At 38.6% G+C, this 15272-nt stretch overlaps 1 protein-coding gene across 9 annotated transcripts in view; it reads left to right on the top strand.

Annotated features, from left to right (window-relative positions):
- Positions 1 to 15272, top strand: part of CCDC85A (coiled-coil domain containing 85A) — a 198598-nt gene that overhangs the window by 91682 nt on the left and 91644 nt on the right. The gene's annotated exons all lie outside the window — the stretch shown is intronic.

Below are 15272 nucleotides of genomic sequence, written 5' to 3'. Positions count from 1 at the left end.
CGAATCATTTAGCTTTCCTTAATTTTTCTCAGGGTTCGTTTTCTCTTTGTGTTTTTCCATAGAGAAGTTTTGTTCATATTTTGTTAGATGTCCTCCTAGATATTTGATTTTATTTGATTCTGTTGTAAATGGTTTCATTTAAAATTTTTATTAAATTTTTATTGACATGTTTGTTGCTATATGTAGAAATAAAATTGAATTTTAAAGGTGGAAAAAGGCTCATAAGGAAGAGGGAGTTTTGAGATCCTTGGCCCCTCTCTACATAACGTGGTCATGTGATACTCTTCTCACCAGCCTCCCATCTCTCTTTCATAGAACTGAGGTTCTTCTTTGAGAAGTTAACTGGGAAGCTCTGTACTCAGGGGTATCATGTATACAGGAGAGGGCAAAGATAATCACAGTGTTGAAAAGAAGGAGATTCAGTAAATCTATACAGTAGGTACTCCTGAGGCAGGAGAGCAGAAAATTGGTGTGTTGAGAAACAGAATGACTCCTGGATGGGAAGATTTCCAGATCCTTACATTTGAGAGTCTCTCTAAAAAAAAGAAAAAAAGTCTTCTCTCTGATTCCTCTTCAGTGAAGCCTCCAGGCAACATGCCCAGCCCATGTATTTCAAGCTTCTACTTGTAAATATGAATATGCAAGCAAAGATCACAAGCATTAGAGGAAAGCTTTCAACGTGGAAGAAGCACTGATATGAACAAATTGAAGAAAAAAGAGTTTAGAAGATGGAAACAAGAAAATATCAAAATAACTGTATTTAATATTCTTAAAGAGATTTGGGATGGTACTTTATTTATGAATTAAGAACAGTATACTGGGGCTTCCCTGGTGGCGGCAGTGGTTGAGAGTCTGCCTGCCGATGCAGGGAACACGGGTTTGAGCCCTGGTCTGGGAACATCCCACATGCTGTGGAGCAACTGGGCCCGTGAGCCACAACTGCTAAGCCTGCACATCTGGAGCCTGTGCTCCGCAACGAGAGGCCACGATAGTGAGAGGCCTGCGCACCGCGATGAAGAGTGGCCCCCACTTGCCGCAACTGAAGAAAGCCCTCGCACAGAAACAAAGACCCAACAGAGCCAAAAGTAAATAAATAATAAATAAATAATAATTAAAAATGAATATCTGTTAAAAAAAAAACCAGTATACTATGATAAAGGAACAATTAAGGAATACACAGAGGTTTTGTAAATAAAAATATACTTAGCCAAATTCAAAGGACAATTTGGAAAATAACTCCCCTAGAAAGTAAATAAAAAGCAAACATGGCAAAAAGGAGTTGAGAAGTAAGAAAAGTAGATCAATTTGTGAAGTTCACATCCAGTATGAGTTCTAGAGAGATGACCAAAAAAGGATGTAAATTAACATAGAAGCAATAAAAAAAAAACACCAGGGCTTCGCTGGTGGCACAGTGGTTGAGAGTCTGCCTGCCGGTGCAGGGGACACGGGGGAAGATTCCACATGCCGCGCAGCGGCTGGGCCCGTGAACCGTGGCCGCTGAGCCTGCGCGTCCGGAGCCTGTGTTCCGCAATGGGAGTGGCCACAGCAGTGAGAGGCCTGCGTACCGCAAAAAAAATAAATAAATAAATAAATAAAATGAAAGACATGTGTTTTTGAACAAATCAAAATTCAGAAAGACATGTATTTCTGAAAGGTACATTGAATGCTAATACATGGGGTAAAAACTAGACCAAAGAAAATCATTGTAGGATTCTACAATGAGAAACAGGAAAGAATTGGAGTCAGACTTTACAATAACAGCACTAGCTGGGTTCTAGAAAACAAAAGAACAATGCCTTTGAAATTGAGGGGGAGTTACCTTCAACTTAATATTTCATACTCAAATGATCAAACATCTGTGAAGTAAAATAATGATATTTTCAGGGATAAAAGTGTTTTTAAAATGTACCTTCCATCTAATCTTTCTTGGAAAGTTACTGAAAGATGTGCTCCAACAAAATGAATAAATAAACCAAGAAAGAGGAGGACATGCGTTCCAGAAAAAAGACAGTGCAACACAAGAGAAAGGAAAAGGGAAGTCCCAGGAGGACAGCTGTACAGCAGAGCTGGGTGTAAGAAGTAGGATGACTGGGAGGTAACTGCAAGAGAGGACGCCAGAAAAAAAGAGTTGATAGGATATCTGACGTTTGTTCATTGTAGGGAAAAATTTTTTTGTCAGGCATATGATAGTATATCTGACGGCAAGTATTAAAGATGAATGAATTGAAGGTGAGGGCTCTCTCCCTGGGTGGCAGACGGTGCCTTCAGTGACTCTTTGATTCTTTCACAGTAGCTCAGCACCTTAAACAAGGAAGCTGGATCCTAGTACCAAGTTGACAGTTCTTTGATTAACTTTCCCCTGTCTTTCCCAATGGGGAATTTCTACTTGTGCCTTTCATGTCTGCATTGAATAATAATTAGGAAGTAGGAAAAGAGGTAAAATGTAAAAATCTTGTATGGCCCCTCATGTTCAGGGCATGACGCACCCGTTTAAAAGCAGATGGTTGGTTGTTTTTCTCCTGAAAACTCTGGGAACAGAAAACCCAAAATGTCCCTCATTTTCTTCCTTGTTAAGAGGTTCTTTCATATGTCCATCTAGAATCTCTCCTCCTTTAAATTAAGCCCATTTCCTTCCTGATTCTGCGTTAACACAGAATCATGGCACCATCGACTTTTAGAGCTGAGAAGAATTCTTTAGATTATGTAACCAATCTCTCCATTTGACACTGGAGACGTGGAAGCATAAGAAAATTCACCTGACTTTAAAGTCATAGGGCAGTACTCAAAGTTTGACTTGCTCTATAATGATTGCTTTCTATATTACATTTTAGCATTCTCTGGAAGAAATCCCTGACAGAATTCATATCTTCAGTGGTTCTCTCATTTATTCTCTCAGATAAAAATTTTTAGCCCTTTCTATGTACAAGACACTCTGCTCAGCATAGGGAATGCAAGCATGAGTAAGATAAGGCTCTAGACTATGGGCTCAGAGTCTCCAAAGGCAGCGGTTCCCAACCTTTTCGGCACCAAAAAGGTTTCGTGGAAGACAGTTTTTCCAAGGATTGGGCGGGGCCGGGGCGGGGGATGGTTTCAGGATGATTCAAGTGCATTACATTTATTGTGCGCTTTATTTCTATTATTATCATATTGTAATATATAATGAAATAATTATACAACTCACCATAATGTAGAATTGGTGGGAGCCCTGAGCTTGTTTTCCTGCAACCAGATGGGGGTGATGGGCGACAGTGACCCCCGAAGTGTGTTGCCTATATAGTCCAGTCTACTCCGTGAGATGCAGCTTAATTAATGTCAGTTGCCACTCACGGATAGGGTTTTGGTATGAGTCTGCAAGTAATTGATTTATTATGGTCTCTGTGCAGTCAAACCTCTCTGCTGATGATAATCTGTCCCAGCGCTCGCATCACCGCCTCAGCTCCACCTCAGATCATCAGGCATTAGATTCTCATAAGGAGCCTGCAGCCTAGATCCCTCGCATGCGCAGTTCGCAGTAGGGTTTGCGCTCCTATGAGAATCTAATGCCGCTGCTGATCTGGCAGGAGGCGGAGCTCAGCTGTAAATACGGATGAACTTCACTCGCTCGCCTGCAGCTCATCTCCTGCTGTGCGGCCCGGTTCCTAACAGGCCACAGACCGGTACCAGTCCGTGGCCCGGGGGTTGGGGACCCCTGTTCTAAGGAGCTGCCGTTTAGTTTTTTTCTTCTTAGGAAACACCATAATGTAGTGAGAGCGGCACTTACCTCTGCTGGGTTTCTAAGAGGGGGTGACTCTTCTTCTGAGTTTAGGAAGATGAGTAGGAGTATCTCCGACAAAGATATTAGGAAAGGACATACCTGACAGAGTAGCGTGCAAGGAGAATAACTCAGGAGAGGTCACGGGTTCCAACAGCTTGGCCTGGCTGGGGTTAGGGAAGTGTGTGAAGGCATGGGAGGTGCAGCTGAGGAAGTAGGCAGGACCCATATCTTCAAGGACTTTGGATGCCCCAGGACACTTTAGAAGGATCATAGATGGGGAATAATATGTAATCATATTTTCTTTTTGGAAGGATCAAGGTGACAGTAGCATGGAGACTCTAGGACTCTAGGAGAGCAGCAGCTCAGGGGTGGGCGTGATTTGGGGAAAGCAACAGTCCAGGAAGGTTAGTAAGGACTCTGGAGCTGCACGGTTGGATCAACTGAGGATATAGGAGGAGAAAGTGAGGTGGGGGTAGATGATTACAATTTCAGTCTTGAACTTGCTGCGTGTGGGGAACTTAAACACCTGAGTAAGATGTCCAGTGGGCAACTGTTTTTTGTTTTTTTTTGTCAGGAGCTCAGGACATCAGTCCTGGCTAGGGGAGTGGGCAGGCAATGGTCAGTGTAGATGTGTCATGAGAACCTGTGTGTCTTTAGTGTCTTTCCCCCATGCCAGAGTTTCTAGATCCTCTGTAATGGCTTGAGTATTTACTCTCCTCTCTTCCCCCTTTTCAGGAAGAAAATCAAGAAAATGATTTCCTCATAAACTCTTTTTTTTGCGTCTGAGCAGGACTGGGTACATAAATGAAATGATCTCATTTTTCTCCAGTCACAGCCTTCAATCATGTTATGTTGAATGGCTCTTTGCTGTCTTTTAATGATAATATGAGGTTTCTGGTCACTTCTAGGTACATAAGAGAGTCTAGTGCAGTCTGGTCCAACTGAATACTTAGGCTTACCTTTTCCTCCCGTCCTTCTAAGCAGTGCTCAGCATTCAATCGGAGGGACTTGGCATGGGAGGGGCAGGGTGTACTTTTTTATTCTCACCTCTTCCAGGCTCCTTTTTCCTCTAGTGTATGTGTTAGGACAAGCAGGAGGCTTAGGGGAAAAGAGGCGAGATCATTTTTGTCTTAACTGATACAACTGCTGACATCGCTGGTGAGGGTCAGTGCCCTTGGAGGTAAAATTTTAAATAGAGTAAAATGCATGTATCTTGAGCATACAGGTTAATGAATTTTGACAGACATTGTATCCATGTAACCAATACTTCAATGAAGATGTAGGACATTTCCATCATCCCAGAAAGTAACCTTGTATCCCTTTACAGTCAACCCCTAAACCACTTCGGCAACTACTGTTCTTATTTACATCACCATAGATTAGTTTTGCCTTTTCTTAGCTTCAAATAAATAGAATCATATGGTATTACTTCTTGTGTCTGGATTCTTTCACTGAACATAGTGTTTTTGAAATTAAGCCATGTTACGTGTATCACAAGTTAATTTGCTAAATACAAGTTAATTTTCTAAAATGTGTGTTCAGTTGTATGAATATAGCACAAGTTGTTTATACATGATGGTGTTGGTGGGCATTTGGGTTGCTTCTAGTTTGGGGCTATTTTATTTATTTATTTTTAAAATTAATTTATGTATTTATTTTTGGCTGCATTGGGTCTTCGTCGCTACGTTCAGGCTTTCTCAAGTTGTGGCGAGCGGGGGCTACTCTTCGTTGCGGTGCGCGGGCTTCTCATTATGGTGGCTTCTCTTGTTCTGGAGCACGGGCTCTAGGCGTGCAGGCTTTGGTAGTTGTGGCACAAGGACTCAGTAGTGGTGGCTCGTGAGCTCTAGAGCGCAGGCTCAGTAGTTGTGGCGCACGGGTTTAGTTGCTCCGCGGTATGTGGGATCTTCCCGGACCAGGGCTCGAACCCGTGTCCCCTTCATTGGCAGGAGGGTTCTTAACCACTGCCCCACCAGGGAAGTCCCGGGATTATTTTAAATAAAGCCATATATGAGTGTGTGTTGTGTGTGTATACATATATTTTCATTTGTTCTGGGTAATACCTAGGAGTGGAATTATAGGTCATTGGATAGGTGTATGTTGAATTTTTTTTTTTTTTTAATAAAAACTGCCAGATAATATCTGAAAGTGGTTGTACCATTTTACACTCACATCGTCAAGTTGTATGAGAGTTCCAGTTGCTCCACATACTCAAACAGTATTTTCAGGCTTTTAAATTTTAGCCATTCTGGTGAGTATATAATGGTACCTTGTGGTTTTCATTTGTGTTCTGAATGAATAATGATGGTGAGCACTTTCTGTTGTGTGTGTTGGCTATTTGTATTTCTTTTTAATGAAGTGTGTGTTCATATATTTTGGGTATTTTAAGTTGGATTGTTCATCTTTTTATTGAGTTGTTGGAGTTCTTTATATATTTTGCAATCAAGTCATTTGTCAAGTATACATATTTGATACATATATAGTGGATAGTTGTTTTTCAATCTTTAGCTTGTCATTTTCTAGATGAACAGAGTTCTTAACTTTGAAGTTCAGTGTATCAATTTAAAAAATAAGGGGTTTGTACTTGCTGTATCCTTTCGAAGAAAACTTTGCGTACTCCAGTATTGTAAATGTTAACCTCTGTGTTATCTTCCTTTTAACTAGAATTTTTATCATTTTAGGTTTTACCTTTGTAGATCTAATATCCATTTAAAGTCATAATTTTTTTTTTTTTTTGGTCATGTAAGGAATTTAAGATCCTTCCTACCCCATATAAATATCCTGGTTCCAGCACAATTTGTTGACAAGAGTATTCTTTCTTCATTGAATACCTTACACTGGCACCTTTGTTAAAGATCTGTTGACCGTATATGTGTGGATGTTTTTGTGGATCTGTTCTGTTATATTTGTCTATTCTTATATTAATACAACACTGTCTTGATAACTGTAGCTTTCTAGAAAGTCCTGGAATCAGATAGCCTAAGACCTTGTTGTTAAGATTATTTCCATCATTTGAGATCAAATATATCTCAGAACAACTTTTTAGTTTCTACAAAAGAAAAAGCCAGATGGGATTTCGATTTGGGTTGTGTTGAATCTATATATCTTAATAATATGGAGTCCTTCAATTTATCCCCCATTTATTTAGGCTTCTTTCATTTCTCTTAGCAGTTTTTTTTTTGGTAATTTTCAGAATAGTGGCCTTGCATATCTTTTAAAAAATGTATTCCTAAAGTTTTTATTTTTTATTGAATTGTTAAAGGTATTAAAATATTTTCCATTTTTTCGGCTTGTATTTAGAAATACAGTTGATATTTGTATATTAACCTTGCATCCTGTGACAGTATTAGAGTCTGTTTTTATAGTAGTATTTAGTAAAATATTTAAGATTTTATGTATTAAAAAAATCATGTCTAAAAATGAAGACATTTTTATCTCATTTTCCAATCTATATTATTTATTTTTATTGGCTTAATATCCATGCTAGGAACTCAAATAATATGTTGAATAGAAGTGATGAGAGAGTCCTTTTTGATCTTAGAGGGAAAGCCTTTGATGTTTCACAATGTTAACTGTCAGGTTTTGGGGGTTTTTTTTGGTTTTTTAAAAATGTGATTGAGTTTTTCTTCTTTGTGCACCATTCTGAGTTAATTTTTATGAAGTGTGTAAGGTCTAGACTCACTTTCCTTTTTTGTATTTGTATGTCCAGTTGTTCCCACACCCCTGTCACTTTTTTGTAGATGTCTTTATTACGCTGTGCCCTTCTATTCCAGTTTCCTGAGTTTTCATCAGATATGGGTGGGTGTTTTGTCAAATAAGTTTTGTGTGTCTCTTGTTATGATATGGTTTTTCTTTATTCTGTTAGAGTGAATTACATTGATATTTTTGACTGGTAAACCAAATTGGTGTTTGGAACAAACCCTACATTTTTTTTTTTTTCTATCTTGCTGTGTTTGGATTTTTAAAGATTATTATTATTTTTATTCTTCATGAAGAATTTTGATATATAATTAAAAATCATTTTAAAAAATCATTTTTTGGTTGTTTTTGATATCAGAGTTATGCTAGTTTTTATTGAATAAATATTGGTAATTTGCATTTTTCATGGAATGTGTCTATTTCATCTAAGTTTTTAAAGTTTCTGTTATGTGGCTGCTGTATCTGTAGGATCTATAGCGATATTAACATCTTTCCTTTATGATATTTGCAATTTATATTTTTCTTTTTTTAAAATCAGCATTGTTAGGGGTTTGTCAATTGTACTAATCTTTTAAATGAGTTACCTTTAGCTTTGTTAATTTTTTACTAGTTTTTGTATTGTCTGCTTCATTAGTTTTTATCTTTATCATTTCCTTTTAATTATTTTGGGCCTAATATTTTTTTCACTTTCCCTAGCTCCTTAAAAAAGAAACTTAGATAATTGGTCTTAAGCCTTTTTATCTTTTCTAAGTATTTAAAACTCTGCGTTTTCCTCTAAGCACTGCTTTATCTGCATCCCATACATTCTGATATACTGTGTTTTTGTTGCTCATCAATTTCAAATTCCCTGGTGATTTTTTTTTTTTTTAGATAGTTATTTACAAGTGTTTAACTTTTAAATACTTGGGTATTTTTAGATAGGATTCTTACTGATTTATAATGATTCCATTGTTTTTATATATCATACTCTTTAATATTTCAGCATTTGAAATTTAGTATGACTTACATTGCTTTTTCTTGAGTAACCCATTTGTAATTGAAAAGAATGTGAATTCCAACTTTTCTGGATGTAGCTGTTTCTAAATGTTCATTAGTTGATAGTGTTGTTCAGATCTCCTAAATCCTTACCAATTTTGGGTTTACTGTTCTATTATTGAGAGATGTATATTTGAATGTTCAACTATGTTTATGGGTTTGTCTTTCTTCCTTTAGTTCTATTAGCTTTTTCTTGCTTCATTTTGAAGTGCTGTTATTAGGCATGTAAGTATTTATAACTGTTATATCTTCCTGAAAAGTCAACCTTTTAATCATTATGAATTATCCTTTATCTGCAGTATTACTGCTTGTCTTAAAGTCTATATTTTTGTTGTTAATATAGTCACACCAGTTTTCTTATGCATATCATTTGCATGGTATATATTTTTTTGTTTTCATACCTTTTAGGCAGCATGTAGTTGGACTTTGCCTTTTCATCCAGTCTGGTAGTCTCTGCTTTTCAGTTATAGAGTATTTAGTCCTCTTCCATTTAATGTACTTTTTTTGATCTGGTTGAGTTGTGGTCTAACTTTTTGCAGTTTGTTTTTTATTTGTCCCATCTTTTCATCTTGTTTTCCTTCCCCCTCCCTTTTCTTCCCTTTGCTTCATTTTAATTTCATATAGTATTTAGAGTAATTTACTGTTAGATTAATCACAATTTTAGCTATAATCCTTTATATTTTTAAATCATTGCTGTGAGAATTACACTATGCATATTGAATTCATCAGTATTCTCAGAATTTATACTGTACACTGTACAGTGTAAGAATTATAATTATATAATTACATTTACTCTCTTTGTCCTTATGAGTTGTATATTTTACTTCTGTATGCTTTATAAACCATACAAGGAAATATTACTTTGCCTTTAAATAATTTTTTTCCTTAACTTTGTTAAAATAAAACTTAATATCTTTTCAATTTACCCACCTAACTTACCATTTGTAGTGCTCTTCTTCCATTCCTGTACTGTGAGTATTGAGCTGGTTATGTTTTTCCTTCAGCCTACAGAACTATCTTTTTGTAGTGCCGGTCTGCTGGAAGTGAATCTTCTTAGGTTTTGTCTCTCTGCAGTTGTTTTGTTTTCACCCTCAATTTTGAAGGATATATTCACTAGGTATAGAATTACGACTTGACAGGTTTCCCCCACCACCCAGCAGTATAAATAGTTAGTTTACTGTTGGTTGGTGGTCTTTGTTTCTGATGAGAAGTCAACTGTCATTTGAATCATTGTTCCTCTGTAGGTAGTATCTTTGTTTTTCTTTGACTGCTTTTGCAGTTTTCTCTGTATCTTGGGTTTTAGCAGTTTGACATGTGGCTAGTTGTGATTTTTCTTTGTATTTATCTGTTCGTGGTTCACTGAGCTTCTTGTATATGTAGGTAGATGTTTTAAACCAAATTGGAAAATATTCAGCCATTATTTCTTTAAATATTTTTCTGTCCTATTCTCTATTTTCTCTTCCAACAATTGCATATGTTAGACCATTGGTATCATTAAGACTGTCTTCACTGAGGTTCTTTTTATTTTTTAAAATACTTTTATCTGTGTTATTCAAATTAGATAATTTCATTGATCTGTCTTCAAGCTTACAGATCCTCTATTCTTTAGTCTCCAACTGACTATTAAGCCCATTTGGTGAATTTTTTATTTTAAATTTATTACTTTATAGTACTAGAATTGGTTCTCTTTATCATTTGGTTTAGTCATGTGTCTGTATTTTCCTCTAAACGCTTGAACATATTTATAAAAACTACTTTAAAATCTCATCTACTCATTCCTACATCTGCATCATCTCTTGGTGTCTTTATATTGAATGCTTATTTTTCTTTATTATGTGTCACATCTTCCTACTTTTTATGACTTATAATGTTTGTATTATAAATCATCTGGGACAATCCTTGTAGGGAGTCTGGATTATGTTGTCATCTTTGAAGGAGATTGGATTTTCTTCTGGACTGTAGTTAAATTATTGGTGGATCCTCTTGATCCTGTCAGACTTGGTTTTATTCTGTTAGGATTGCTCAATTTTAGGTTTTGTTCTTAATGCTAGGGCATGACTCTTCTTTAGGGAGTGGTGGTTTTCCAAAGTGCAGCCATTCTGTCTTCTTAACTGAAGGCTAAGGTGTGTAGTGAGGCCTGATTTTAAGAAATGGGACATTGTAGCACCCAGCACACAACGTTCTGTACATATAAGTGTGAACTACTTTAGGGAGTGTGGCCTTTTCTTCCCAATTTGGCGCAGGGCTTTAGGCCTCTTAAGTTCCTTCCCTGTTATCTTTGGGTTTTCCCTCTTCCCCAGAGAGCTGCCATGAATCATGGAAGAGGCTCTCTGGGGAAGCTTTGGGACCTATCTCCCTCCTTTACAGAGCCTGGTAACAGCCTCACCTCCAAATACAATGCTTTGGGGCTGATTTGACAATTCACTCCCCAGTGCTGAGAGGTAGTACTAATGCCATGGTCATTATTCATCACAGAGGGATGGAGTGGACTGAGGGAGACCGAGGTCTTTATATTAGTGGGATGAATAGTTTTGTATCTGGTTACAATCCCAGCTTTTTTTTTTTTTTTTTTTTCCTGGTATGCGGGCCTCCCACTGTTGTGGCCGCTCCTGTTGCGGAGCACAGGCTCCGGACGCGCAGGCTCAGCGGCCACGGCTCACGGGCCCAGCCGCTCCACGGCATGTGGGATCTTCCCGGACCGGGGCACGAACCCGTGTCCCCTGCATCGGCAGGCGGACTCTCAACCACTGCGCCACCAGGGAAGCCCAATCCCAGCATTTTTATTTGAAGCAAGCTCCATGTTACTCACCAGGCTTTATCTTTATTTACTACCTCTCCATATTTAAAATTTCCTTTTGTTCTTTTTTTCCCCTTTTAGCATCAAAATAATCAGGTGTTTATAGATTTCCCAAAGCAGGAAACCAGGAATGAATTACAACGAAAATCGCTGCCAGTTTTTAAGCTCTTCTTATAAACACGATCCAGTTTAATGTTTTTGACTGACACTTTTCAATAATGAAGTTATTATGAAATAAGTTAGAATTAGTTATGTTTGTCTGCATATTTTAGCCTCAAAGAGTGTTTTAATTAGGCACTTTTGATGTATTACACATAATTATGTTTACCCTTAATTCGGCATGAAAATGATATTTCTAGAACTAAGTTTAGTGGTGTATTTTAGAACACACCACTAGAGAAATACATTTCATCTCCTGGGACCCTGTTTCTGCTTCTCCCTACCATCAATGAATTCAAATCAATATTTTAAAAAAAAATCAGATTTGGTTATGATGAAATTGTAGATCCTAAGACCAGAGCACCACAATTAACACCATTTTCCTAATTGATGAGCCTTGCAAATGTAGTTCAGTGTCTGCATTAATAGTTCAGACGGGGCTTCCCTGGTGGCGCAGTGGTTGAGAGTCCGCCTGCCGATGCAGGGGACACAGGTTCATGCCCCGGTCCAGGAAGATCCCACATGCCGTGGAGCGGCTGGGCCCGTGAGCCATGGCCGCTGAGCCTGCGCATCCAGAGCCTGTGCTCCGCAACGGGAGAGGCCACAACAGTGAGGCCCGCGTACCACAAAAAAAAAAAAAAAAAAAAAAAAGTTCAGACGGCTTGGGAAAGTGGGCATGGCATTTGCTCTCTGTAGTGGAAAAGTGATAATTATTTTTAAAGTTCGGTGTGCAGAGAACCTTGTGCCCACATACAGTGACCCTTTAGTGGCTGAGGCATTCACTGACATGGCAATAAGTGGCTCAACAGTGTAAGCAGAGGTGGCATAAAAGTAGTTGTGGGAGGGGATTGGGGCCTGGGAGGCAGACCAAGGTTACAGTATAGGCAGAGCTGCTTAAGCTGCAATTAGCGTGTCCAATGAAAGTGCATAGATTCATAAGTCAGTAAGCACCAGGACCCATGATTTCTGATTAGTGGCTGAATTCAGTTTCACATTATCACTTCTTTGTCTCTCTTTTTGCATGGATATTTTCATGTATTTATTCATTCTACCTATATGTATCACTGTTTACTGTTCAGTGTGTCAGACACTGGGGTTATAGGCATGACAATAAATTGTCAAGTAGATAGACCAGGCAGCATAGTATAGATATTCTGATATAGTTGTGTGAACCCTGGGAGATGCAATTAACTTAGACTGAAACGGAAGGGAGCTCATGGAAGGCATCTGAGCCAAGTCTGGAAAGATAAACAGGATTTAGCTGGGCAAAGAGGGGGTGATGTGGGTGGTAGGAAGGTATTCTAAGCAGAAGGAGCAGCCTGAGAGATGGTGGCATGCTCGGGAAGCTACGTAGTTTGGGTGCTTGGAATATAGAATCCGAAACAGTTAAGGCAGAGGTGACAGTAGGGGACCGTGAAAGATGGAGCTAGAGAGGTAGACACACATCAGATCTTAAAGGGCCCTCTCAGTAGTCACCTCTGCCATCTTCTTTCCACAGATCAAGTTGAAGAGCGTATTCTGGCTCTAGGGTCTCAGTCAGACTCTATCCCAGAGGGGTTGGGGTAGTGATCATCCTGGTTCTGACCCAGACCTTCTTTTCCTGCTGTGATCTGGTTCTTTGCTCTGCCCTACTGTGGGCCACATCCTTCTCCAATTCCCGTCTCTAATTCTTGCATCGGAGCTGACACATCGATTGTAGTGAGTTCTCAATCTCTCTGTTTATAATCACTCAAAGATCAGTCTGAAATTGAATCCATTATCTGTCATTCTAGCTATTTTGGTTCTTAATTATTAACTATATAATCCAAGTAGATGCTGAAGTTGTAACTTTTTGCTAAAACTAATGTGACATCTCTATATTTTTCAGAGTGCTTTTTTCCTGGTTTTGCTAGAAGGGGACCCTAGGAAGATTCATCATTTGTGGCGGGGAGGGGGAGAGAATAGCTTTTTGCCATTTTCCGTGTTTATGATTCAATACACCTGACTCTTTGCCTCGCAGCTATGGCAAATGAGAGTAAATGAATTATGTTTGTGTCTGTGGTGAAATTTTGCTCCTTAATTCTTCCAGACTTAGCTTTGGATCGAGTTCGTTAACATAACTTATGGTGATCGTTTAACTGTCCAGAAGACAAACAGAAGAAGGAAATAGTATAGATAATTCTGAAATCACATAATTAACCTCTGGTCTATAGATCATTGACTTTTAACTATCTTTGTTAGTGTTTATATCACCATAATATTTACCTTGAACTCAGCAAATGTCTCTTAAGAAAACTACATTTGGCATCTTCTATACATTCATCTAGAAAATTGTTTCCAAAATGTATCCTGTGAAATACTAGTTCTTAAGGATGTAATTGGTACTGGTAGAAAAACTAGTTCTGTTGTCAAATAAGTATGGAAAGTCTTAGGTTAAACATGGATAATTGGTCTTCTTTACTGAAATTCTTTTGGAGCCTTTAATATATTAATGTGCACTGTGAATTTCCAAGGCAAAAAAAAAATATGGAGTGTTTTCCAGATTGATTTGATCATGTAATTCTTTTTTGCGGGGGGGTGGGGGAGGGAAGATTTTCAGAAGTCAAATTGTTGTGTAGGTTGTATGGTAGACATTATTAGCACAACCAATGATAAATTGGGGAACTCTGATCTTGGAAAACTTAAAATGTATTTCAGAGAGAAATATTGAAGAATACAAATAGAGCAGTGAGAGAATTAAGGAAACCTTGATGTCTTAATCTTTGAGTAGAGGCTCAATGACAACCAAATATGCACGGATGTGTCCAGCCTTGTTGTGGCTCATCTCTTCACTTATTAGTCATTGAAGTGCTGGTGGACCCTCCACTATGAGACAGGCACTGTGCCGGGCACTGAGGACACAGTAGTGAACACACAGCATTAATGAGTGAGATAAAGGTTGAAAGAACACATCAGTAGACAATAGACAATGAAAACAGCAGGTAGTAAGAGATGTGAGGTAAGAGACAGTGGCAGTGAGGAAATACGAGGATGGGGGCTGCCCTGGCTAGGGTGCTCAGAGAAGGCCTCCGTGAGTAGGTGAAGTTTAAGCTGAGACTTAATGGATGAAAAGATGTTGTCCCCTTGAAAATTTGGAAGAAGATCAGAGGGACCAGTATATACAAAAGCCTTGAAGTAGAAAAGAACATTTGAGGAGTTGTCAGAGTCCCTTGTGGTTGGAGCTTTGCAGGATAATGGGTGCATAGCACGAAATGAGCTGGGAAATATATGATAGACTATGTCAGGCCAAGCAGACATTCAGACATAAACATTGATGAGTTCCATGTTTAACTTTTATTCAAAGAAAAATGGGAAGTAGAGTTTTAAGGATAGGGATGACATAACCTGAATGACATTTTTGGAAAGCTCATGCTGACTCCTGAGTACAGAGAATTGGAGAAGGAGTGGAAGCTTGGAGGCCAGTGGAGGCTGTTGCCGGGCCCAGGTGAGAGATGGCAGAGTCCATCACCCTTGGACTAGGGTGATGTCTGTGGAGATGCAGAGGATTAGGCAAATTTGAGACATATTCTTTAGTAAAACCATGCCTCATTATCAACATTTATTTTTGCAGCAAAGGCGCATTTTGAGTTGTAGCATGATTCTAAACTTGAGAAAGGCTACCCATCTTCTTGTATTTCCTTCTGATCTAAACCATTCTGTTTTGACCTTCTCAGGGAGCTCCAGACCCCTCTGCCTTCCCCAACCCTCTTCTCAGTGCCTTGGGAAGACAAGGGTGATAGGAATAAACAGTTGGATTTAAGGTAGGACGCAGGACAAGAAATTAGTCTGGCCTGCTTTTAGTGTTGTAGGTCA

This window comes from Kogia breviceps, chromosome 11 (genome assembly GCF_026419965.1).
Source record: "Kogia breviceps isolate mKogBre1 chromosome 11, mKogBre1 haplotype 1, whole genome shotgun sequence".
Classification (NCBI taxonomy): domain Eukaryota; kingdom Metazoa; phylum Chordata; class Mammalia; order Artiodactyla; family Physeteridae; genus Kogia; species Kogia breviceps.
Note: the sequence above shows the minus strand (reverse complement) of the source record. Positions and strands in the feature narration are given on the sequence as shown.